This window comes from Pinus tabuliformis, chromosome 9, assembly GCF_031772625.1.
Source record: "Pinus tabuliformis cultivar Carrire ecotype Pingquan chromosome 9, CPIR1, whole genome shotgun sequence".
NCBI classification, from domain to species: Eukaryota; Viridiplantae; Streptophyta; class Pinopsida; order Pinales; family Pinaceae; genus Pinus; species Pinus tabuliformis.
Window position 1 is genome coordinate 2,017,881,811 of NC_142307.1, and position 27,915 is coordinate 2,017,909,725.

Sequence of the window (27,915 nt, forward strand, 5' to 3'; positions counted from 1 at the left end):
TAAGATCAAAGCTCTGTTGGGGGAGGCCTTAGAAACCAAACCCACCATAAGAAATGGCATGATTCTGGACAGTGAGGAAGATCAATGGTTAAAAGAGCTTGTTCCAAATCATCAGAATAGATCCATTCCTCCTGCTAAAGCCCCTTATCATTGGGAAATTCATCTAGAAGAACAGGAATTCATCAAATGGAGATCTGCTTTGGATGATCACTGCCTATTCTTCGATGGGGCCTCTAAAGGTAACCCAGGAAAGGCAGGTGGCGGGGGAGTTATCTTAAGCCCAGGTGGCTCAACTGAGTTGTGCTTTGCTTGGGGTCTGGGGCATGAAACAAACAACAGAGCAGAGACTCTTGCTCTGTGGTAGGGTCTAAATCTGGCTATCAAGAGGAATATCCTCTCCATCTCAGTCTTTGGAGACTCTAGACTAATTATACAGGCTATGAACTCTCAAAAGATCCCTTCTCAGGTGCAGTTCGCCACCATCCTAAAAAAAATCAGACTACTGTTGCCCAAGTTCCACAAAATCTCCTTCTATCGTTTTTTGAGGAGGTTAAACTCACAGGCAGACTTGGCAGCCAACCTAGGCTCTCTCAGGAGCAGGAGATCTCTGTTAGTAAATGATGTTGAATCGGACTGCAACATTCCTTAATTTTGGAGTTGTCTGGGCCTCTGTTCCTTTGAGCATTTTGCTGATTCAGATTATCCAGACTTCGGGACCGAACCATTTTGAGTTGGCTGCTGTTAGGAAACACAGACTCATCCACAAGGGAAAATTCAGAATGCAACCGTGGCATTTTCGATCTCTGTTCGTCATTGGAACTCACTACTACGTCCGGGTAGGTGTTGGGGAGTGCACGAGGGCCTCTTCAAGGCCAATTTACCACTCTTGGCATTCTTGAACACTATATAACACTCTGACAGACATTTCAAAAAGAAAACACAGTGATTCTTGGGATGATACGGCACTCCAGCGCATTGGATCTCCTCTCTGCAAGCTAGGAAGCAGAGCTACGTCACGGAAAGAAAAGCAACGAAATTTCAAGGCACCATTCTGAAACCAATTCAAGTTCTTTTTCAAGCCTCTATCTGCATTCACAATGTAACTCATTCAATGGACTATTCAAAAGCAAAATCTTATTTCCCTGCTGACTGTAACAAGGAAATACAGGGCTTCAGTGTTAAAGTCCTCGGCAGCTGATTTGCTGAATTTTAAATAAAAACTAACTGCTTATGTCAAAAAAGAAAGAAAATGGAGAGCGGAGCGCTTAGGGTTTGATGCTGCTCTGCAACTGGCAGACCTTCACAGACTACGTTGTTTTGCCATTAACCTTCAGCCATAAGGCAGCTACAACACAATAAGGAACAACTATCGCACAATGGAAACCCCTCAGGGGGCGGAAATGATGCCTCCCCCTGCTGATACGGAAAACGGCCTGCAATAGACTGAAAATGTCAGGATGGACCATCCAGAAGATACAACAACAGAGAATGAAAATACGCCAAAGAATAACAACACAAATGAAGAACCACGAGTGACGTTAAACACCTGCAAACCGGCAGCAGTTGACAGACCCAAAATTGAGCTCCCAAGTCAGTGCATCAACACTCAGATCCAGTTTATGAGGGATCATGCTTTGATAGGAAAGTTCATAGGCCTTTGGCCAACGGAGAAAGCTTTGCACGGCTGGATCGTAGCCAAATGGAAGCCAAAAGGGCACATAACACTGCAGTTAGGGCCTAAGGGCTTCTTTACTGCCATTTTCAATTGTCTAGAGGATCGAAACAGGGTATTGGATGGAGGACCATATTTCTTCAATGCAGCAGGGCTATACCTAAGAGGATGGATCGAGCGCTTTAACCCGGACAAAGAAGATCTGAGTTGGGCCCCGGTGTGGTTGCGCCTTTATTCTCTCCCTCTGGAGTATTGGGACGAGGAATCTTTGCGAGACAATGGGAATGGTTTAGGCAAATTCATCAAAGTGGCAAAGGAGACAAAGCTGAAGCGATACACCTCCTATGTGCAGATCTGTGTATACATGCACCTCAACAAAGCTCTCCCGGACGCGGTAAGCCTCTACCATGATGATTATGAATGGTTACAAACAATAGATTACGAGCATGTACCATTCCATTATCAAAAATGCCACACCCTGGGCCATTTATTCCGAGACTGTCCCTCCAATATGAAATCCATGACCACCCCTTCAATGGACAAATCTGACTCGGATGGGTTCACAAAAGTTCCCAATCGCAAAAAGACCCATAAAAAGCCCTCTACCTCAGTCAAAAAACCTGTCACCAACACCTCCTTACCTTCAACAAGAAACAGCTTTGAAATCCTGCTCAAGCCAAAGGTTCATATTTTAGATAATCAGAAACAACCTGAAGCCATTCCTAAGACTTCCGCCCATTCTGCTCCATCAAGCTCAAAGAAAGCCCTCACTTCTAAGCAACCCGCGAACACCAAAATGCCCTCTCCCAGTAACATGCAGAAAAGGACTGCTCAAGGTATGGAGGTAGATAGCACTTAGATGCAGCTCACGATTGTAGATGATACAGAGGTAGAGTAGGAAATAGTACAACACATGGAAGAGGAACCAGAGAGCTTCAACATCGGAGATCTAGATATACTGGGACTTGAACAGGCTTGTAAGAAAAAGGAATATGGCAAAATTCTTGAGCGACAGCTAGAGAACTTAGAAGTAATTCTCTCAAGAGCACAGAAGCAAAGATCATTAGGCGTTCAAACTAGTAGTCAGTGGGATGGAAGAAATATCTTCAAAGACAACAAGAAACAAGGACGGAAAACTGATCTTCAGAGAACCATCCGCATAGGGGAGATTCTGGTGGAATCTGGAAGATACTCCAAGCTCACCAAATACTATAATCCCCTTCCCAATCGTGAATCATGAAGCTCATCTCATGGAACATCAGAGGGCTCAACAGCCTGGGGAAGGGACGATTAATAAAGAACATTCTACAACAAGAAAAGCCTCAAATTCTCTTCTTGTAGGAGACCAAGTGTAATTCCACAATGTTGGATCAGATCCTTGCCAAAGCGTGGCCAGGAAGCAAAGAAGTGGCAATGGAAGCCATGGGAGCCTCAGGAGGGCTAGCCATTGTTTGGGATGATAGAGCTATAACACTTACCAACATACATGCCAGTAAGCACTTTATTCAAGCCAAGTTTCATTTAACAGGGACAAATGTTCATGGACACTTAACTAATGTCTACTTCCCCAAGAGGCAACAAACAAAGTAGACATACTGAACACCCTAACTCAGATCAACTCAGAAATATCCCACCCACATTCGATCACAGGAGGGGACTTCAACATGATTACAAGATTGGAGGAAAAAAGAGGAGGACAGATCAAGTTGGACTGTGAAAGCACGCACTTCAAAAACTATATTCATAACAACAGGCTTATAGATATGGAATTCAACAATGGCGTTTATACTTGGAACAACAAGCGTGTAGATGCCCACCAAATTGCATCTTGGTTAGATAGATTCCTGATCTCTGATAACGCAATACATCTTGGCGAGGATCTCTTGGCCTCTATATTTCCACTCTCTGGCTTGGACCATTGGCCTATTAGGCTTCACTGGCGAAGACTGGGAGACAATGTTCGTAGGCCCTTTTGCTTTGAAGCCTTTTGGCTGAATCACCCCGATTTTCATAACCTGATAACAGAGACATGGAGAAATTTCACACCACCAGAAGGTGCAAAAATGTACAAGCTCCAACAAAAGCTAAAACATATCAAGGAAAAAATAAAACAGTGGAATCACTTTACCTTCGGCAATATCTTTCAGGCACAAAACACTCTTGAACAAGAAATGCAAAAATTACACCAGAGAATCATAGCTGAAGGCAGATCCGAAACCATAGCAGAACAGGAATGTAAACTACAAATGTGGATCTCAGAAACAACAAGACAGGCAGAGATTCTTTGGAGATAAAAATTGAGGATCCGATGGCTTAAAGAGGGTGAACGCAATACAAATTTCTTCCACCATACCACTATCCAACGGAGAATGTAGAACAACATTACTCACCTCCAAAATCGACAAGGGGAACATCTAGAGAAGCATGAAGATATAGAACAGGAACTCCTCACCCACTTTCGGAGGGTGCATTAAGAAACAGAGACTGATCGGCTGCCAACTATAGAGAAGATCATCAAGATTATTCCTAATATCATAACTGAGGAACACAATCAAATACTCCTCAGGCCTATTTCTTTACAGGAAGTGGAGACAACTATGCGACAACTCAAAGTTGGGAAAGCACCCGGACCAGACGGCTTCACTTTGGACTTCTTTCACAACTTCTGGGATCTAATCAAGGAGGAAGTCTGGAAAGTAGTCGAGGATTCCAGAGTTAACAGATGGATGCTTCCATCCTTGAATGCCACCTTCATCGCCCTCATCCCTAAGGAGGAGAATAGCTAGACTCCGGACAAATTCCAACCTATTGCACTATGCAATGTATTGTATAAAATTGTCTCTAAAGTGATTGCCACACGCCTCAAGCCCCTACTTCCTCTTCTTATATCACTAGAGCAATCAGGTTACATGGAAGGAAGGCAGATCACCGATGGCATAATTCTCACTCATGAAATCATTCACTCCCTAAAGCAAACCAAAAAGGTAGGTATGCTCCTAAAAATCGACCTCTCAAAAGCTTTCGATACTTTAAGCTGGAAATATATTCAAAAAATACTGCTAGCCTTTGGCTTTACCCCCCCTTGGGTAAGATGGATTATGAGTCTCATCACTTCTACCTTTTTCTCAATTCTTGTCAACGGGACCCCCTCCACCCCCTTCCACCCGTCCAGAGGTATCCGACAAGGGGACCCTCTCTCACCCTTTCTATTTGTTATTATGGCGGAAGGTCTTGGACGTTACATCAAAGATGCCCTTCAAAACCAACAATTACGTGGCCTTTCTTTCCATAATACCCCCGCTTTCACCCACCAGCAATTTGTGGGTGACAATATGTTATTTGGTCATCCTTTGGTCCAGGAAGCCCGTAAGCTGAAATCAATTTTATCTGACTTTTCGGATGCCTCTGGCGCCTGCATTAACAAATCAAAATATCAAGTCTTCTTCTTTCACACACCTCCCATCACTCAAGCCTCCATAGCCAGAATTCTGGGCTTCTCAATTGCATCTCTGCCCTCCAAATACCTAGGAGCTCCAATGACAGCCTCTGCCTTAAAGCACTCATCCTGGAAAATTCTCCTAGAAAAACTAGAAGCCTGTATCTCTTCATGGACCTTCAGAGCTCTCAATATGGCAAGTCACCTAGTTCTAATCAAGGCAGTGCTATAATCTATGCCGCTCTACCTCTTCACGGTCCTGGCAACACCCAAATGGGTTCTTAAAGCAATCAAAAATCTTCAACGAGATTTTTTATGGGGGAATATGAAACAAAAAAGAAAATGGGCTCTGGTAAAGTGGGAAACAGTTTGTCACCCAAAATCCTCTGGAGGCACTGGATTACGGGATCCTCAGCATAGCAACGAGGTCATGGGAGTGTGCATCTGGTGGAGATGGCTCTCGAACCCATATACTCCTTGGGAAATCCTCTGGACAGCTAAGTATGCTCATAATAGACCAGTGGATGATTTAATTCGGCTCAAAGAAGTTGGCACAGGCTCTCTAATTTGGAATGCTGCCAAAAAACATAAAGATCTAATCCAACAACACAGTTTTTGGGAAATCAGGAATGGAGATAATGCGAGGTTTTGGGAGTTCTCCTGGAAGCAAAGACCAAAATTGAAGGACCTACTCACGCCCCACCAGCTTCAGGATTTGGTAGAGCAACTGACGATCAAAGTAAATCAACTTTGGGAGGAAGTTCACAACCAAGGTTATAGGCAATGGTTATGATCGAACCTCATTCTTGGGCAAGCCACGCAATCCATCAAAGATAGCCTAGATACAGAACTCTCAAACAGGAAAATTCACCAATCAAATAAGAAATACATCATCAGATGGGGTTATGAAACGAGAGGTACCTTCACTTCTTGGGAAGCATGTCATATAATACTAAGGGACCATACTGTCAAGGATATCCTTTGGCACAAAGTTTGGGAACCACCAATTTGGCCAAAAATCTCCACCTTTCTCTAGTTGCTGTGCCAAAATAGAATCCTTACTTGGGATAATCTAAGGAAACAGAGTTTTCACGGACCTTCAATCTGCCCAAATTGTAAACAGGTAGAAGAAACTAAGGAACATCTCCTAAACTCATGTCTATTAGCAACCCGACTTTGGGAGAAGGTTAGCTTCAGATGTCAAAGAGATGGACGAAATAAGGAGAATTCAACCAACACTATTCGTTCTTGGGCACCTCACCCTTATAAAAGCAAAATCTTAAATGCCTTATGGAAGCTAATACCAGGTTTCCTAATGTGGACAATCTGGAAAGAGAGAAATAGCCACATCATCAAAGACCATTCCTCTCCCATAGAAGTTCTATGGATCAATATATGTCAAAACATATGAGAAACCTTGATGCTCCAAACGTGGCTTGATGATGATTTCCCATCCACACCACAGGAACAAAATATATGGCTGAACTGGAACCTTCAATGGAACCATGAGCAGGTACACCTAAGGAAAATCCCTCCCTCTGGAGATACACCTAACAAATGGACTCCACCCCCACCACACATGGTACCGCTCAACTTTGATGGAGCGTCAAAGGGAAATCTAGGTAAAGCAGGATTTGGGGGAATATTCAGAAATCACAAGGGCAATGTTCTCCAAACATTCACGGGGTCAATAGGTTGGGATACAAACAACTTAGTCGAATTAGAAGGAATTTGGCAAGGACTTCTCTTGGCTCAGAACAATAGATTCTTCCCACTCATAATTGAAGGGGACTCTCAGATCTTAATTAACATGATCAACCAGATCTTACAGGGAACTCCAGCACATAAAGTGGGTAGCAGTTGGAGATTGGCGGAAAGGCTAGAACAGATTGAACAGTGGCTACTCATTCATAGAGCAGTTACCATTAGGCACACTTGTCAGAATGGTAACAAAGTAGCAGACCTCCTAGCAAACATTGGCTTTGAAAGTGGTAAGACTCTTCATGTAGGAGCTCTTGGCACTATAGCCAATACTCATCAATTGCAGGATTTCAATGATCTAGTGCAAAAGGAAAGGGAAAATGCAGAGGAAACACACCCAGATGCGGGTGTCAACAACGGCATTTAAATGACAAGACAGATCACCGACGGGCTGGGAAGCCATCTGGCTAAGTGCTTCGTCCTGAGAGCTCATCGCAGATGCATTAAAAAAACCTTACAGGTGACATTTATTGACTCCGAAAGCTGTGACGAGCTCACCTCCTTCAACATCATGGCCCCTGCAAACTGTTTTTTTACTCCTCCCCTTCTCCATGGTGTTTGTCCTCCACAAGCGGTTGAACCGTGTTTCAGAACTGCTACAGGCAGTCGCTGCCTAATTCTCCCTTGTCAGGATTTTGGTAATGGTTTTCATTTTTCGCATTCCCGTCATTATTTTCTTGATTGTGGTTCTCCCACCCTTGCTCCTACTCATCGTCGTCTTCATTCCAATTCTTCCACTGTCAATTCAGCCATGGCTCGCCTCAGGCACTGCATGCACAGTAGGCGTGGAGGTTCGCGTGGAGGTTTTAACCGCTCGCGAGCTTCTACTAGTTCCACCTTTGACTCCCCAGACTCAACTACTGAATTTCCCAACTCACTCATTAACCCCACTCATAGCTACCCGAATACCAGAAGTGGGAGAGGTTGGAGGGACAATGCTGTCCACACTGTGGATCTCCCACTTCCTCCTCTTTCTGGCCCTCACAACACACAATTTCGTTTCTGCAGTTCACTAAATAGGCCTACAATCACTGCTACCATCACAATTTCTTTCAAGGAAGAGTCTGTGATGCAAGCTACTCTGTCCAGTTGTGGGAACAAGCAGAACAGGGAAGAGACAGGTAGTTATGGGATCAGCAACAAGCAGCAAGGTGAAAGCAGTAAGGCTCTGCATGACAAAGATAAAGCTGGGGACGCTAGTAAGTGACAGATGGATGCTGAAGGCACTGTAGATACTCCAACTGTTCAAGGTCGCGGTGCGTCTGAAGAGGATGACGATTGGTATCAGTTTGCCTGCCGGATTGAGGAAGAGTCAGCTCCGGAGGAACCACCAACCTAACACTTGGCCTCATGCAAAGGTCTCCGGATCCTGGGTGGATTCGTCTCACTTTGTGGTTTTTGGTCTCTCACAAAGGTGTCTGGCTTGCAGGCGGATATGTTTCTATGATTCGTGGTTTTGTGGTCTGGATGTGTTCTGTCTTCACGCCAAGTGTCTTGAATTCTCTAGTTGATTCTCTACCAGGTGGAAATGGCATACTGCTACTTGGTTATGTCCCTGTCTTTTTGGTTCAGGATTACATTCCTCTTTGTTCATTTTGGAAAACCAAGGTCTACTTTGAAATAGTTATTATGGTTCAATGGCTGGTTTCCCCCATAACAGGGGTAGTCTTCAAAGCTTCTTGGATTGGTTTCCCCTCTGTTGGGGTAGTCCAATACCAACAGTTGCATTTTGTGATGATGATTGATGCTTAACATCTCTGAGATCAGGTTTCTCTGTAACTTTTTTTGTATTATATTAATAGATCAATACTACTTAGAAAAAAAAAACCTATGTTTAATACAATTAACAATTAAGACACAAACATATCAATTTAAGATGATATTATCTAATTACAACTGAAAAATTGACTGTGACAGTGCGCCCTAAGTCGGCCAGCTTGTAGACAACTATTGTCTTGCGCCTATACCAAGGTTTTTATTTTACTTACCATTCACGTTATCTTATATAAAGACAATGATTTGTTGGGCTCTTTGTTTTGTGGGGGTAGTTGACTAAGAAGAACGCGACAAATTTTACTGACAAGATTTCTCGGACATCAATTCCTCTTCTGTCCCTTTCATATATGCTGATACGATTAGAGACAACTTGTCTATTGTTGCATTCGGCACTACTACACAGAGGGGGACTTTAAGACAATTTTTTAAGAGAAAAGAAATATTTTGTCTTCAAAATTTCAATATGAGGCGATAGTAAAAAAAGGTAAAGGTAAAGGATTAGGGGTCTGTCTACTAGCATTCACTGAGTGGTTGGTTTACCATGGTTGTGAAGTGATATTCAACAAAGGAAAAGCATTCCTGAGACACATAGCCACGGGGCAGGTGAAGCAGATCGGGGTTCGTGTGAAGAACCTGTATAAGCTAGATGTGGAAGAATGTGCTACATTAAGCACTAAGGTGGAGAAAGTGAAGGTCGCGATGTCGATGAACTTTGGCACAAAATACTTGGTCATTTGTATCATGGTACCTTGAATATTATAGAATAAATAACCACTCGCCTCTCTAAAGGAGCACTTAAGCAATAGGATATATGCAAAGGATGTACATTACAAAAGTACATAAAATCCACATTCCATGATTAGGACAACAAAGCACATGCAGTCCTAGAAAGGATCCACTATGATGTTTATGGACCTTTCTCGACAATATACACTGTTAGACACAAATATTTTGTCATTTTTATTGATGACTTCTCACGTAAGTGTTGGATATTTTTCATGTGGAAGAAAGATGAGACATTCTCCAAGTTCGTAGAACTCAAGGCACTGGTTGAAAAAGAAGCTACCAAGAAGGTGAAGTCTCAATTGTAGCGGTCGCAACACCCTTGAAAATTTTGGCTTGCACTTAAATTTTGGAGCCTAATATGGATATTGTGATCAATCGTTCCTTAGTCACTTATTTGTAAGTTGATCATGATCTCAATCTCCCCTTTTCGATTTTAAGAGTCATTCATGCTTTTATTTTTACATAGAATCTGTCATCTTTGGGCATGTGGGTTATCGCTTGTCATGCAAAGGGAGGTTTGTTTTGATTCAAGCGGAAATATTTATGAGAATGGGTTGTCCTCACCACATAGACATGTTTCAAACTCATTTCACACAATCTATCATCATCCCAAAGTCTATCATCGGAGCCACACTTGTCGTAAGATGCCACAAACATTGTTTCATTAAGCGAAGTATGTGTTATATGTTCTAGATGGTCTATGTTGTATCGCTAAGTTTTCAAGTGTGTGATCGTAGTCAAGTTTTATCATTGTTCACATCAGTTCCACTACTCCCACACTTAGCCAAATTTCGGAGTATCCTTATCAACCTAGCCTCAACCAACTTTCCTGAACTGCGCACTTCACATACGTAACCCTCAAGATTTTCCCTTGCCTACTGGAATTGTGCAACACACACAAATCCCAACCTACCTTAGCATTCAAAGCTGTGGAGTGGTTTCCTCCAATGTCCTTCCCTCAGCTAGAACCCAATGTCTCCAGAAACTGTGCAGTTCTTTCCCTTGACTACCCAGTCTGCCTTGCATCCTGAAATTGCATAGATGTGTCCTCCCACAACCTCATCCAATAGTAGTGCCTTTCATCCAGCTAAAAATTTGTAAATGTTTCCTCCTAGGGTCTCATTCCGCAACGGTCACTTCTCGCTGAAAATATACAATTATGTCTCTCAGGGGCCACAAAGAAAGATGACATGATAGATGACTCTCAAGGAGCTGAGGATAAAAATAAGCAGACCAAGGAACCCAAGGTATGATAGAATATCGGGACCGCATGAAGACTTCATCTGATGCATAACCCTTTGGAGGCTAGGTATGGAAAACAAAGCACATATTTTGAAATACACCTCTTATTGTAGCTTAAAAGTTTGCTTATCGTTGTCGTATCATTCTGTCTTCAATGCAATGCATGGTTGCAAGAACTGAAAGTCATTCCATTGTTTCCTGTACGTGTCTTGCTCCCTTTCACTTGTTTATTACATAGCTTAGAAGATGAAGAGAAACACCACTTGTTTATTTAAGCTACAGAGGTTGTGACCAACGTGATCTTACGACTAACCAGGCACAATGCAAGGCATCCTATGTGGGATGAAATATGTTTAATGATATGTATATAGTTAGTACACTCCTTTTCATTAATCCTTGCTTTGTACCTGGCATGTACCCTCACTACTTATCAAAGTTGGCTACCTGCTACTAGTAGTCTCTTAGCTCTTTCCTAACAAAGCAAGGGTAGGAATTTCCTTCAACCTGATTTCTTCAAGGCTCTTCATAGAAAGTATAGAGCTAAGAGAATGAGATGTGGAATATCACTATCAAACTCTTGAAAATACTTTTCATGTTTGAACCTATTCAAACAATTAAGTTGCCACTCAACAACATTGTCAATATTGGAAGACTCAAGAAAGAGCACATCTCTAGATATTATAAACTTCTTATTCACTTCATCATAGAGATGGTATGATTTGGAGGTATGACTACCCAATGAAGATACATTTGTGACTCCTTGCCATGAGTTTTTTTATTTGTTGCTTAGGTATGAAGGCATAACAGGAGGAACCAAAAACCTTGAGATGCCTCACAGAAGGAATGTGGCCATACCACATTTCATAGGGAGTCTTGTTTCTAATAGCAAGAGATGGACACCTATTCTTTATATACACAACACATAGAACTACATCGTCCCAAAAACTTATGATCTCAACATGTGAACTATGCCAAGTTCATAGTGAAAGTAATATATCCCACTGAACTATGTGTTGAAAAATGCAACAAGAAATTATCAATTTGATTTTTCCTTGATTAAATTGAAAAAATTCGATTTTCCACATCAACGGACAACTTGGATGACGTTAACTTGTGTGACATGGCTTGTGTCACCTAGATTACTTAATAAATTCGAGGTGGAGGAGTTAGAGTTTAGTTTAGCATATGGAAGGCTCTCCCGGTTTCATTTGGGAAACAAAACTAGGGAAAACAAAACAAGCCATCAAAGAATGGGCTAAAACAAAGTATCAACAACCAGAGAAGGTAAAAAAAGAAATTAACAAAAATCTGGAGAGTATCCAAAGAGAAATAGAGGATAATGGCCTTTCCCAAGAGAACAAACAGCAGGAAAATGAACTCTACTTACAGCTATACCGAGTTAACAGAGAAGAGGAAACAAAATGGAGGCTCAAGTCAAGACAGTTATGGTTACAAGGGGGTGACAAGAACTCAGTTTTTTTTCACAAGAAAACGACAGCCAGAAAGATAAGGAATAATGTTAGCTCCATACTAGATGCAGAAGGTGATAGACAAAGCACTCAGGAAGCCATTCAAAGAGCTGCTACAGATAACTATCGGGACCTGCTAACTGAAACAAAGGAAGCAGAGGATTATACAGATTTATTGCAGCATCTCCCAACAAGGATAAGTAGGGAAATGAATGACATTTTAAGAAAGGAGATAGATGAGGAGGAAATCAAGAGATCAATCTAGACTCTTCAACCTGATAAAGCCCCGGGACCGGATGGCTTTCCCATCTGCTTTTATCGAGCATTCTGGGGAATTATTAAAATGGACTTGACAAAAATGCTCAATTGGATCCAAAGAAAAGGCAAAATAGGAGGATATACCAATGCTATTCATCTAGCACTCATCCCCAAAGAAAATAGGCCATCTTCCTTTGCTCGTTTTAGGTCCATATCACTCTGTAACTCCTCCTATAAAATCTTGAAAAAAATCATTGCTACCCACCTAAAGCCTTTGCTCCCTTCTCTCATTTCCGAAAATCAAGGGGGATTCTTAGCCAACAAACAAATAACTGATTCCATTTTACTTGTGCAAGAAGCCATCCATTCGAGTCAAACCAGAAATGAGAAAGGGTTTATCCTCAAGCTTGATCTGGCCAATGCATTTGACAGAGTGAGACACTCCTTCCTCTTGGCAGCTTTGAAGAAGATGGGATTTGATGACCGCTTTCTCAACCTCATTCGAGCCTGCATTTTGGGGCCATGGATCTCCCCTCTTGTAAATGGCAGACCTGGAGAAGTTTTCTAATCCTCCAGATGCCTCCGACAAGGTTGCCCCTTCTCACCTTATCTCTTCATTCTAATGGCTGAATCCTTCAGCAGAGCACTGGACTTCAGCCGGAGGGTTGGCTTAATCACAGGAATAAAATTTGGGGACGGGGTCAAGAACATAAATCATTCACAATTTGCCGATGACACCCTACTGATTGGAGGGGCCTCCACCACAATAGCCAAGCGCTTCAAATCTCTCCTTGACAAATACATGAGCTACTCTGGTGGAATGGTAAATAATTTGAAAAGCTACATATATGGCTGGAACACAACAGTACAGGTGCTTCACAATATCGCCATCATCTTTGGAGTCACATGCAAGTATGATTTGACTCACTTCTCTTACTTGGGCATGCCTGTAAGTGCTGGACCTTTGAGAGCAGAAGTCTGGGACACAGTAGTCGACAAAATGAAAAGAAAAGTGCAGCAGTGGGGATCTATTTGGCTCAACCCAGCTGGTTGCCTCACTCTTCTTAAGTCAGGTATATCTTCTCTCCCCCTATATCATTTTTCTCTTCTTCAAGCTCCGGCCTCCTTCCACAACAAAATGGAAATCGTCCTTCACCAATTCCTATGGCAGGGGGGGAAAATGATAAAAAGAAATTCAACTTGATTAATTGGAAGCAGGTGATCCAACCCCAAGACTGAGGAGGTATTGGAATTAGATCTCCTAAATTTCTCAATTTAGCCTTTGGAGGAAAAATTGTCTAGAGACTCATTACTGGACTCCCAGCATGGTGGAAAAAAGTTCTGGAAATTAAATACCTCAATTTTCCTAGACAACAACTTCTTGATTGAGATATTCCCAATAGAGAATCCTCCAAAATTTGGCGATTATGCAAGAGAGAAATTCCACTAATTGCTCAAAATACTTCAAAAATCCCCAAGGGAGGTGCAAGCATCAATATTGGAGCAGACAAAATCATGGGTCAGCAGCCAATAAACAGACAGGGGGGAGTCCACCCTATCCTTTCCTTTTTTGAAAGAACAGGCATTCATTACCTGGACCAGATCTCCCAATGGGATCCTCACACCCTTCTTTGGTTAGGTTGGGCCTTCCTAGCCATACCCAATAGTCTTAACGCAAGTCTTTTTGTCCTTCAATCCCTTTTGCATAGTATATCCCTTGTCAAAAATAACGATCTTGATGTGTTTCGTTGGGACCCATGTGGATCCTCTTACACCATCCAAGCTGCTCACCATTATATTTGCAACATCAGCTACCCCATGCCAAGTTGGCACCACTGGAAGGTGGTTTGGAAATCCGAGGCAATTCCAAAAATCAAGCTTTTTGTCTGGACCCTCCTCAAAGGGAAAACCCTCACGGCTGAAAATTTGCAAAAGAGGGGAATTAATGGCCCCTCTCGTTGTCCTAACTGCTTAGCAGCTAAAGAATCAATGCATCATCTCTTTATTGAATGCCCTTTTGCCATCAACTGTTGGAGGAACTTGTCTCATAACAATCAAATCCCATGGAACACCCAAAACACCATATGAGAAATTCTTTACAAATGGAAAAAAAACTACCCCTGGCAGCACAGGAAAAATAACACAGTGAAGAGAGTCTGGGACATTCTTCCCCGCAATATGCTATGGAATATTTGGTTGGCATGAAATCGGAAGGTTTTTAAGGATAAGGACTCGACTGTTAGAAGCCTTTGCACCAAGGCAAGGAGTCTTGCCCTTGAGATCATCTCAGTTAAGAATCTGAGAAGTATAAATGTCAGTGAACTCAGCATAGAAGAACGCATTTTCTTATTGAAAGTATATAATTAGTCATAGGTAAAATACTTGATGGTTATCCATTGCATATCTTTAAATCATCATTTAAAACCAAAAAATTATATTATGTCACCTAAATATTTAGATTCATAATAATACTAAGTTCCATGAAAATTCAAAGATAATTTTTGACATTATCTAATATAATATTTGATACAAAATATAAATATATGACACCCTAAGAAGGAAAAATAGCATGCCACCAACGTTTAGCTTTCAAATCCATCCAATAAGAGAAAGGAATTAGGAAATAAATTATTAATTGATACATATACATACTATTCTAAATGATGGTTTACTAAAAAATCCAGTTACACCAAAATAATGTCACAACTTACAAGTTTCTAAATTCTATTGCTCCAATGATAATGAAAGCAATGAAATGCCTCTAGTTGCATGAAAGGTATGCATTAAAGCCAAAGAAAGAGGGGAATTGAATATTTGTGCAAAAGAATCTCCTCATATTTAAATGCATCTTGAGAAGCATAAAGGGAGAAAAGCTATGCCATAGTACCAAAATGATTCAATCCAAATGCATCACATCTTTTACTACGTTTTCTAAAAGGTTGGTAAGATGTGGACATTTTTCAAACTTGATGGCATTTTTCATGTGTCATCAACCAATAACAATAGCACATGAAAAAACTTTCAAATGATATCTTCAATTTCTTCTTATAGTAGCCATCATCCATGTAATTATTCATGAATGTATTCCACCTTCCATCAATACACAAAGAATATTAAAATTTCATATCAAAAATATACATATAGTAAAGGACAACAAAAGTCATATATATATATATATATATATATATATATATATATATATATATATACATAAACTTTGTGCAAAGTAAAAAAACATATAACTTAATAATCCTCACATGTCAAAAAGCCTTCTTTCCTTTGCAACTTGCCAAATCTCATAAATTTGTTCCCATTTCACCTCTGTCGTGTTAGGACCTATTAATGATATATGTATCAATGCATCAAGTGTGTTAATTGATAGTCTTATTATCCTTATATCTTTGATCATATTTTTCTTGGAGAACCCTCATTCACATGCGACGGTGCTCATTGGTATGACAAGCATTGCTTGCCATAATTTTAGCATATTTGGATACCTAAAGTGCCAATCTTTGTTTGAGAAAATACTTTCCATGCATCTTCCATTAAGAATCTTTCTCTATTCAAATAAACCACGTCAATAAATTGATATAATTCTCTTTTACAAGTTGTAATATCAAACATTAGTACATTTTCACCTTCATTACATGTTTTATGTTGCAAATGTGAAAAAGTATTTCAAGCCAATGCTTTACACTATTTTCTCTGACATAAATATCTGACGGGTAATGACAAGGAATAAACAAACTTGTTGGATTAAAAAGATGAAGATCTGGAAATCTTGAATCGAAACTCTCAATCAATGCTTGGACATAATTTCTTGTAAGTTGTATGCAACTCTGAAGGGAGCCCTCAATGCAAGCTACCATTAGTTGTGACAATTGTTCATCATGGATTGAAATATACAAAAATTCATGTCTATGGGTGTTCCCCTCTTTGTCAACATTTTCAAGGAAACCATCTTTGAAGTCTTTCAAAAATTTAGTAAGATGTAAAACACCTTCTTCAAAAGAATTTGGTATACAAAAATATCTTTTAAGAGTATTTAGTGCATGGTTAATAGCTATTCCAAGAAATGTGACATCCACATTATCTTCTTGAAATTTTTTGTTTAGATTATTCAACTCCTTCAAAACACCAACAAGCATTTTTAAACAAAATTGAATTAAAAAAATCCTTGCCTTATGATACAAATCCTTGCCTTATGATACAATGAATTCTTTCTTTCTCTCTTCTACACACTAAAAATAGAGAGCCATAGAATCCCATGGATTTGAAGAACTTGCAAGGATTCTAATTCCATTATCTCTAATAAGGAAATGAGCTTATTATTTCTCTTTGCTAAATTTCTGTTGGTACCATTCCTTGACCTCCTTTTTCCTCTTGAAACACATTGTTTGCCTACCTTTTTCCTTCATACATCTCTTAGACCCCTTGAAATTGATTAGTTAACAGTATTATAGTTGTTAAATGCATTAGAATTGATTTATGAGTTTTATGTTAAAGAATTAGGGATTTTTGATAAAAAGACTACAGGAAGTTGCAACATCCTGTAATTGGTTTATTGTTTGACATATGGCATGACAGCTAAGCTAGAGCAAAGGGTAGGGATGAAAAATAGAATGTACAAGCATGGACGAACACCTATCCTCCAGCAGAACCAACGCTCCTGAATGCGCGGTCAATGATGGTCAAAGCACAACATGTTGGCGACAAAAGCAGCAACAGCATAGGGTTCTAAACCGATTTAGTTTTGTTCCTTTTTGGAATCGGTTCAGAATGGAAACAACTTAAAAACTATGCCATAGCAAAAGCGGCAACAGCCGCATAACGAATGTACATTCATTCCGAAATGTAAACGTTGTAAAACATATGTAAACACAGTTATGTGTTGTTAGTAAGGGTTATCATTGTATCGTTTTGAAAACAGAGTTTTTGAACTTAATACCAAAAACACGGTTGCAGTCACGATTTCATTGTTGCGTTGATTCTATAGTTGCTTGAGCACAGTCTAGTATACCTTTGAAACGCGGACGGGCCCTGCATGGAACGGGTATACTGTCATTTCATTTCATTTGCAACTTCTGAATATTCAATAGTATGCACAGTGATTAGAGTTTGGTTTATGTTTTCATTGATTTAAGTAGAAATTTGTATGAGTAATGTTTATGATGATAACTTGAAGGATTCATCGTTGAGATCGTTGAATTGTATCCTGTAAGGGATCTGATCTTTCGTTATTTCTAAAAGCATATTCATGAACCCTGTTTCTCATATATTTGAATTTTAAGTGTGCTTATGATTTTAGTATATTTCAATCTTTCATGAATGATAAACATTGAATGCTGAGTGTTCACTGAACAGGGGTTTTATGCACAACATCCTCGTAAAGGGATTGAAATCTTGGTTTAAGTAATACACAGTGTTTTTAAAATAGGTAGATGAATTGAGTGATCTGAGTGTCCAGGTGATAGGGAGCATACCTCAACCTTCCGTAAGGAAGTTCTGTAACCTACCATCACGAACACTTAGTTAGGAATCCTTTATGTCTATAGATTGTAGACGCATGCCTCGAAGTTTACTGACCCTGGTCGATAATAAATATAGCCTAATCTAGCACCCTAGATAGGACACTACATTTTGGCGCCGTTGCCGGGGAGGCGTAGTTAAAGGATTTAAAAAGAAAAAAATTCAATAAACAAAAACGAGAAAAAACATAGATTTAGAAATCATGTTCATTTATGCCTAGATTTAGAGATAATCAAGGTAGATTCATAAAAACCCCCCATCCAAAAACTAACCTATCATCAGGAGCAGACTCTTTAGGAAATACAAAACCAGCTGAGGAAGTCACCATACAAGCATTAGAGGATAAACAAAAGTCAGGGCAAATACTTACTCTCATCGAAAGGCAAACTTTAGTAGCACATAAATCGCAGAAGAAAATCTTTCCTAGATCCTCTATACAAGGAGAAAGTAGCACAGTGACCGAACAATCTTTCTTTAATTTTCTCTTTAAAACAAGTGACACCGACACAGAGGAACCTATTAAAATGGCTGAGGAAGGAGATGGATCAGTACCAAATCAAGGACAAAGAGATGAAGAAGAGTCAACCTTTAAGTTTCCTATTCATGAACCACAAGAGGATGATGAGATCAAAATGAAAAACATACCTCCATTCGTGCTACCAAACTTCTATGGTATGGCTTCGGAAGACCCAGACTCATTCTTGTTCGAGTTTGACATTGTATGTCGAACATACGGTTACACAGATGATGCCCATAGGCTTAGACTCTTCCCAGCAACATTAAAGGCATCAGCCTTAAGATGGTTCATGAGGCTTGGTGAGCATGCGATAATTGATTGGGATGGCATGAGAAGAATATTTCTAAGGAAATATCAACCTTATTGTAGATCCAAAGATTCCAAAGATGATATCTTTAGAATGAGCCAACAAGAGGATGAAACCTTAGAGGAATACTTAGAACGGTTTGTCTACAACTTACAAAAATCCAAACACCAAAGTATGCCTCTTGATTTGATTCGCATAATATTCTTGAAAGGCATCCGAGAGGAATACATGGATGATCTTAATTTGATGGGCAAAGGTGACATTTCTACCTTACCTTTTGAAGAAATCGCTGAATTATGCGAAAAGTATTCAAGGAGCAAAGCTAAAATTGGCAAAAGAACCCTGTCATCCAAAGTCACAAAATCTGCTTCAGCAAGTGTCACAAGGGCTGAAATAGGGAATCTGTTAGAAGAATTTAAAACAGATCTGTTAAGCACCTTAGGGAACCAAATTGACACTCTAAAAGCTAAGAAGAAACAAGAAGATGAAGATCAGATAATGGCTATCTTCTGCCCAAAATGCCGGAAGAAACATGCCTTAAAAGACTGCCCATTAGAAAACATCCAAGTTTGTGCCTTCTGTACTGAAAATCATGATATATTTAATTGTCCTAAAGTTAAGGTTTTGCAGAACTGTAATATGGCAGCTAATGCAGAGATGGAAAATGTGTATTACATGGGCACAAAGAGACCATGGCAGCCAAGGCCAACACCTCAAGGTATGTTTCCAAATCAAAATTTGCAATTTCCTGTAAATGATCAAATGTATGCTCAGAATTCATGGAATGTACCCATGCCATGGCAGCACCAAAATCACCCACAGCAACAATGGAGACCATCTCAACAATACTCTCAATCATATCATACATATCCTCAATCATACCAACCATATCCGCAGCCATATCAACAATATCATCAGCCATACTCATCACATCCTCAACCATATCAGCAGTATCCTCAGCAGGAAGTTGTTTACTAACCTCAACCTACTCAACAAGCACTGCCTGCTCCTCCATCAATAAATCCACCACAACTACAATTTCCATCTAACTCACAACCTACCAGACCTACTCAAATTCCTGCTCAAACTGTCCCAAATCCAAATAACAGAGCAGAGAGGCCAACCTACAATGTAGAAGAGGGAACCTCATATCCCACACTACCCTTGCAAAATATCAACTTGAGGTCTGGTAAGGTACTCCACAAAGATTCTCCAATAACTGATAAACAAGAAGAAAACACAGAAAATGAAAACGAAACGACAAATCAAAGAAAACTAAACGATGATACCAAAGATAAGCAAATGCAACCATTGCATCCACCTTTTCCAGACCGATTGGTCCAAATGAAACTTCCAATGTCTATACCACAGTTTGATGTTTTAGATGAGCTCAAGAATGTCTATATAAAAATTCCGCTACTGCAAGCCATAAAAGACATTCCCATATATACTAAAGCAATCAGAGAAATGTGCCTTAAGAAGCCCACTAGGAAAAGGATTGATCCACAAACCATTCATGTTATAGGACATTTAGCTGGCCTTATGACAAATACCATCTCAATGGAGAAGTATGTTGATCCTGGTATCCCCAGAGTTACTACAATCATTAACAACATACAGATCCCAAACACTTTAATAGATCTTGGGGCCACAATAAATGTCATGACTCTTGAAACCATGAGAACACTCCAGCTTATAAATTTGCAACACACAACGATTGTTCTAGAACTAGCTAATAGATCTAAAGTGATTCCTGAAGGGATTTTGGAGGACATAATTGTTTCACTAGACTCTTGGGAGTACCCAGTGGACTTCTTAGTTCTTCAACCCAAATCCAATTTAGGAGGGCACCCTATCATTCTTGGTAGACCATGGTTAGCGACTGCTGATGCATTCATAGGATGTCGATCAGGCAACATGATCATTTCAAGAGGGACCGAAAGAAAACAACTCACTCTTTATCCATCGGCACAATCACCAGCAGTAACACACAATTTATGGCTTGATGATAAATACAATGATAAAGAAGAAGTACAATCTGTTTTTAGCATCGACCAAATCTATGATTTCCAAGAACAAAATAATAATGATTTGGTAGAATTGTTCCTTTCTCAACCTGATATTTCCGAAAATTTGAGAAACGACCAATATCATGCTGCAGATGTACTTTTAGCCCAAAATTTTCAAGAAACATGCACCATTCAATCTTTGCAAACCACATTCCACGATATTTTTCCAGTTCAATCCATCACAAACACACAGAGTCAGATCATGGAGATTAGTCCAGGGAAAACTCTGAACATTGGCAGTCACCTAGACTCATCTCAGCAAGAGAAATTGACTCAACTATTGAGAAAATATCAGAAAGCATTTGCTTGGGACTACACCGATATGCATGGGATTCACCCCGACACATGCACTCACCATATTTATACAGATAGTACTATCAAACCAGTGAGGCAACCACAGAGAAGAATGAACCCCATGCTCCAGGATATTGTCAGAGAAGAATTGCAAAAACTGTTGAGATTTAATTTTATATATCCTATTTTTGATAGTCAGTGGGTATCCCCATTGGTTATAGTGCCCAAGAAAAATGGTAAGTGGCGCATTTGTGTTGATTACAGACAATTGAACAAAGCAACGCTCAAAGATTACTTCCCACTACCATTTATTGACCAAGTATTAGACACATTAGCTGGGAAATCATCATTCTCTTTTCTTGATGGTTTCAGTGGCTACAACCAGATCAGGATAGCCTCAGAAGACCAGGACAAAACCACATTCACCTGTCCTTGGGGCACTTATGCTTATAATGTTTTGCCATTTGGACTTTGCAACGCTCCAACTACATTTCAGAGAGCCGTATTAGCTCTTTTCGCTGATTTAGTTCATGATTGTGTTGAAGTTTACATGGATGATTTTTCAGTGTACGACAATTCATTTGAACATGCATTAGAGAACCTTGAAAGAGTTTTGAAAATATGTATTGAAGCTAATCTATCCCTGAGCAATGAAAAGTGCTTTATGATGTTAAACGAAGAGATAGTATTAGGCCACTATATTTCTTTTCAAGGCATTAAAGTTGATCCAGCAAAAATCCAGATCATTGTTGATTTGCCAATTCCAAAGAATCAAAGAGAAGTAAGAAGTTTCCTTGGGTATGCAAGCTATTACAGGAGGTTTATTGAACATTTTAGTAAAATAGCTTTACCTTTGTTTAAGCTTCTAACAAAAGATGTACTTTTCAACTGGAATGAGAACTGCCAACAAGCATTTGAAGCACTCAAAAAGAAGTTATCAACCGCACCAGTCTTAAGAGGGCCTAACTGGAGCCTACCATTTCATATCTTTACAGATGCATCTGACACTGCAGTAGGTGCCTCATTAGGCCAAAAAGAGGAATCTTGTAATTATGCCATTTATTTCATTAGCAAAAATCTAACGCCTGCAGAATCAAACTACACAGTCACAGAAAAGGAAACACTTGCCATCATATATGCTGTGAATAAATTCCGACATTATATAACTGGTTATGAAGTCTTTGTACATACTGACCATTCTGCCATTAGACATTTAATGAATAAACCAATAACTAGTGGCAGAGTTACCAGATGGTTATTATTGTTACAGGAATTTAACATCACAGTGTTAGATAGACCAGGTAAAGAGAATCAGGTGGCAGATTTTCTTTCTAGACTGCAAAATCCAGGTGAGGTTGTTCTGGTTGAAGATTCTTTCCCAGATGAAAATTTATTTGCAATTTCCATAGTGAATCCTTGGTATGCTGACTTGGCCAATTATTTGTCTACAGGAAGGACACCTCCATACTTTACTCTAAAGGAAAAGAACAGACTAGTCAAACAAAGTGCTCGATACTCATGGATTAATGTCGATTTATTTTACACTGGTTATGATATGATTATTAAACGATGTGTAAGAAATGATGAGATAATTGATATTTTAAAATCTTACCATGATGAACCGTGTGGTGGGCATTTTGCAGCTAAGCGAACAGCATTCAAAATTCTTAGTCTTGGATACTACTGGCCATCCATTTTTAAGGATTCCAAGAGGTACGTGAAGAGTTGTGATAGCTGCCAAAGAATGGGCAGGCCAACAGCTACAGATGAGATGCCACTTCAGCCCCAAGTTCACCTAGAGCCATTTGAAAAATGGGCTCTAGACTTTATAGGACCCATTAACTCAACCTCCAATGGTAAGAAGTACATCTTAGTATGTACTGATTACGTCACAAAGTGGGCTGAGGCAAAAGCACTAGTTAGAGCCACCGAACAAACAGTGGTAAATTTCCTTTTTGAAGATATTTTCGTAAGGTATGGAGTACCAAGGGAAATAGTGACTGATCAAGGTACTCAATTTACTTCAAAGTTAGTGAAGGACATCACAGACAAATACCAAATCAAGCACAGAAGAAGTACACCTTACCATCCACAGGCCAATGGGCAGGTGGAATCCACAAACAAAACTTTGGAAGGGATCATCACTAAAAATATGGCAATGAACAGAAAGAATTGGGAAGAGAAGCTCAAAGATGCACTCTGGGCTTACAGAATTACGTGGAAAAATACTACAGGATTTACACCATATCAGTTGGTGTATGGCAAAGAGGTAATGCTTCCTATTGAGTTTCAAATACATACTTTTAAACTGGCTGCAGATTTGCAAATTGACCTGGACCAATCACAACAAGAAAGAATTCAGCAGTTGAACTAGCTGGATGAAATGAGGCAGCAAGCAGAGGAAACCACAATCCTCATGCAAAAACAAAGGAAGCAGTGGCATGATGCACATATCAAGAAGAAGCAGTTCAAGGAAGGAGACTGGGCTTTACTTTTTGACTCTAAATTCAGAGATCATAAAGCCAAGTTTACCACACATTGGATGGGCCCATACCAAATTATTTAGGCTTACGACAATGGTTCAGTCAAGCTCAAAACTATTGATGGAGAAGGTCATTACTTTACTGTCAACGGTCATCGCCTGAAACTTTACACTAAGCCCATCAGCAAGCAAAATTTTCTCCAAACAGTATCTCAACAAAGAGAGGTTGAGATACTGCAGCCTCCAGTTGCAGTATCCCTGCCTTAGTTCATTTCATTTCAATTTAGAAAAAAAAAAAAAAAAAAAAAAAAAAAAAAAAAAACAAAACAAAACAAAATCTAAAAAAAAACACAACAAAAAAATAATAAAAATGGGTTAGATGTGAAAACCAGACTCTGGCACACTCTAACCCCGAATTCTTACTTGAAAACCAATTCGTTGGCGGGTAAGAATTCCTTTTCTTTTGTTTCCTGTTTGATTTATCAACTGAATAATGACTTGAGGACAAGTCAAAACTTTAGTGGGGGAGAGAAGCATCAGCATTTTGTTTTCTTATCTCCCCATTGTAAATTCTTAAAGATTTCTTATCTCCTCACTATAAATTTCCAAAGAAGTTTGTTTCAGCACTCCAGATTTCAATAAAGAAGTTGTTTTGTCATTGTTTTATCTCAGAGGGACCTGGTTAAAAACATTATGCAGGGGGGCCTGTTCTGTCTAGAAGACCATGTAACCAACACCAGCAGTAATGGGACCTGTTCAAGACACATAAAAGGGACCTGTTAAGAGACTGTTACTTCAAGATTACCTCAACAAAGCTTCATCGAGTTTCAACAAGGAACCTGTATACATATAGTTCTTTTTCCGGATTTCAAAGAAGCTGCATGAACATTTTCTAGATCTCAGAGGGACCTGTTGCATTCGAATCTATCTCAGGGGACCTGTTATGAACAACAAAGAATAGTCAAAAGAGACTTGTCCTACCTAGCATGCCAATGCAACGCTTGAACAACCATCAAAAGTGTAATGTATTCCTTATTCTTAACATTTAAATTCTTAGATTAATTTTTAATGTTAAATTTAATAACTGTGACTGCTACGATCAATTTCAGAGACACCTCCATACCTATCACTCCTTATCCTATTGTTAATCCCTATCATCTTCCAATACTCCAACCCATCTCATACTTATATGATTTTGTTAATCCCCTCTCATATCACCTTTTCAATCTCTGTTACCAACCAATTAGACCCTACAGCCATCCCAACATTTCTATTTGGCCGGGTACCAATAGAAGCAGGACACGTGGTGAATTGTGTGGAAACCAAATGTCATGCGGGCTTGTTCATTATGTTTGAAACGGCCGAATTATGATTTAACCACCCGACGAAGCCAAATGATGCAAACGACTACCTGAAATCATATCCCAGTACTTCATATATGCTTCTAGTGCTTCTATGATGGCATCCATACGACCAGTACAGCCATTCCTCTGTTTCAAAAGATGAATATGTTATGAATTGAGTTAAGCCGGTTATTTCATTATCATTTTCAGTTGTTCTATGTTAGCATTCGACTCCTGTGACTTCAACAGTAAAGACTGAAAGTAGCAAGCGCCACGAAAGGAAAATGTAGTTAACTGGGTTCGACCTCCACCATAATTACAAGACAGTCAATCGAGCATCGCTTGGGTTACTAAAGGAGCTAGTGTTAAAGAGCCGAGGACGCCACCAGGTCAGCAGTATTGGGCGGAAGACAAAAGGTAACAAATCAAAACTTCTTTGTTGAATTTGCAAAACATAAACAAAGAAGAGTTAGAGCACAACTCTCTGCCAAAATGACCAATAGGGTCGAACCAAGCATATTCGACAGTTCCCAGTATCACGAAGATTGCATTTCAATTCTTAAAGAAATACAGTGGCTGCCCTTTTTAGAGAAATTTCGTGGAAGTAATGAAGAGGTCACCAAATAGTTCGCTTTTACATTCAACGGAGAGAAAGCTCTGATAGGTAATTTTTCATTCAGAGTTTCAGAAGACACCATAGCTCAGTCCCTAGGGATCAGCCCAGAAGGGGAGAAGTACTTCAAGACAAAGCAATTTAAAGAGAAATCATGGACTCAATTTATGTCCAGATCCAGGGTTTCATCCGTTAATTGGAAGAAAGGCGTCCCAAGGAGTTAGCTGGTGCATCCCTGGGACGAGATGGTCTATATCATCCAAAAGTTTGTAACTTGTGAAGGCCGCTACAGTATTGTTTACTTGTACCATATCAAGTTACTGTTACATTTGAAAGGGAAATGTGTTATCAGTCTATCATACTTCCTCTTGCAAAGCCTAACCAAAATGTCGAAGACCATCCAACAAGAGCTTATATCACTTTGGGCTAATTAAAATTCTTATTGAGTATGAATTACAGAAAAGAGGGAAAACGTGGAAGGAGTTCTTGGCTGCTAACCAAATTAAAGACGAAGAGGAGAAGGAAGAACCACAGGAAAACTCAGGATTTACGAATGATATCGATGAAGAAATTCCTATACACAAAGCAAGCAAGGTGCCTCCACCTGTTAGTAGTATAAGGACGAGGAAAATGAGAAAAGAGGATGCTCGGAAAGCAGAGCAAGATAAAATTTTTACCACCTATTCAAGAAGAACCAGGAGAACATCAAAGGCCCAGCTACAAGAGGACCAGCCTGAATCAAATGCACCTATGCCGATAGATATTGAAAGTAGTGCCCACTCACAACCTGGACCAGGAGCTGAGATGGAGGTTGAAAGCAATAACAGGCAAGAAAAAGATTCACCACCTGCCATAAAGAAACATAAGAAACTGGAGAAGCAAATTGAGAAGTTAAAGGAAGAACTAATGGAGGCCAATATGCTGGAAAAAGTTATCAAGAAAGAAAATGAAATGCTCAGAGCACAGAGTAAAGAGACTCAACAGAAAAAAGAAAAGTTAAGGGAACAAATTAAGGAACCTGAAGCTGAACAAACAGATATTTGTAAGTGGGCCACTAAATGGTACAACCAAAAGAAGGTCCTTAAGGAAAAGTACAAGAGTTTAAAGCATGAGCTCCATGGTCAGAAAGATGCGCAGGTGAAGAAGAATGTGGATACATTGTTGAAGGCAGCAGAGGTACAGGCAGGGACAGAGTTCAAAGGAAGCACATCGGGGTTAGCATGAGGTCATGCTAATTCATTAAGTCGGGGAGAGATGTTGGTACCATTCCTTGACCTCCTTTTTCCTCTTGAAACACATCGTTTGCCTACCTTTTTCCTTCATACATCTCTTAGACCCCTTGAAATTGATTAGTTAACAATATTATAGTTGTTAAATGCATTAGAATTGATTTATGAGTTTTATGTTAAAGAATTAGGGATTTTTGATAAAAAGACTACAGGAAGTTGCAACATCCTGTAATTGGTTTATTGTTTGACATATGGCATGACAACTAAGCTAGAGCAAAGGGTAGGGATGAAAAATAGAATGTACAAGCATGGACAAACACCTATCCTCCAGCAGAACCAACGCTCCTGAATGCGCGGTCAATGATGGTCAAAGCACAACATGTTGGCGACAAAAGCAGCAACAGCATAGGGTTCTAAACCGATTTAGTTTTGTTCCTTTTTGGAATCGGTTCAGAATGGAAACAACTTAAAAACTATGCCATAGCAAAAGCGGCAACAACCGCATAACGAATGTACATTCATTCCGAAATGTAAACGTTGTAAAACATATGTAAACACAGTTATGTGTTGTTAGTAAGGGTTATCATTGTATCATTTTGAAAACAGAGTTTTTGAACTTAATACCAAAAACATGGTTGCAGTCACGATTTCATTGTTGCGTTGATTCTATAGTTGCTTGAGCACAGTCCAGTATACCTTTGAAACGCGGACGGGCCCTGCGTGGAATGGGTATACTGTCATTTCATTTCATTTGCAACTTCTGAATATTCAATAGTATGCACAGTGATTAGAGTTTGGTTTATGTTTTCATTGATTTAATTAGAAATTTGTATGAGTAATGTTTATGATGATAGCTTGAAGGATTCATCGCTGAGATCGTTGAATTGTATCCTGTAAGGGATCTGATCTTTCGTTATTTCTAAAAGCATATTCATGAACCCTGTTTCTCATATATTTGAATTTTAAGTGTGCTTATGATTTTAGTATGTTTCAATCTTTCATGAATGATAAACATTGAATGTTGAGTGTTCACTGAACAGGGGTTTTATGCACAGCATCCTCGTAAGGGGATTGAAATCTTGGTTTAAGTAATACACAGTGTTTTTAAAATAGGTAGATGAATTGAGTGATC

The 27,915-nt window shown here is 39.6% G+C and overlaps 1 pseudogene; it reads right to left on the minus strand.

The window, feature by feature from the left end:
* The window catches only part of LOC149157178 (pentatricopeptide repeat-containing protein At4g14050, mitochondrial pseudogene), a 46,399-nt pseudogene extending 39,097 nt beyond the window's left edge, over positions 1-7,302 (minus strand).
* Between the last annotated feature and the right edge of the window lie 20,613 nt (positions 7,303-27,915).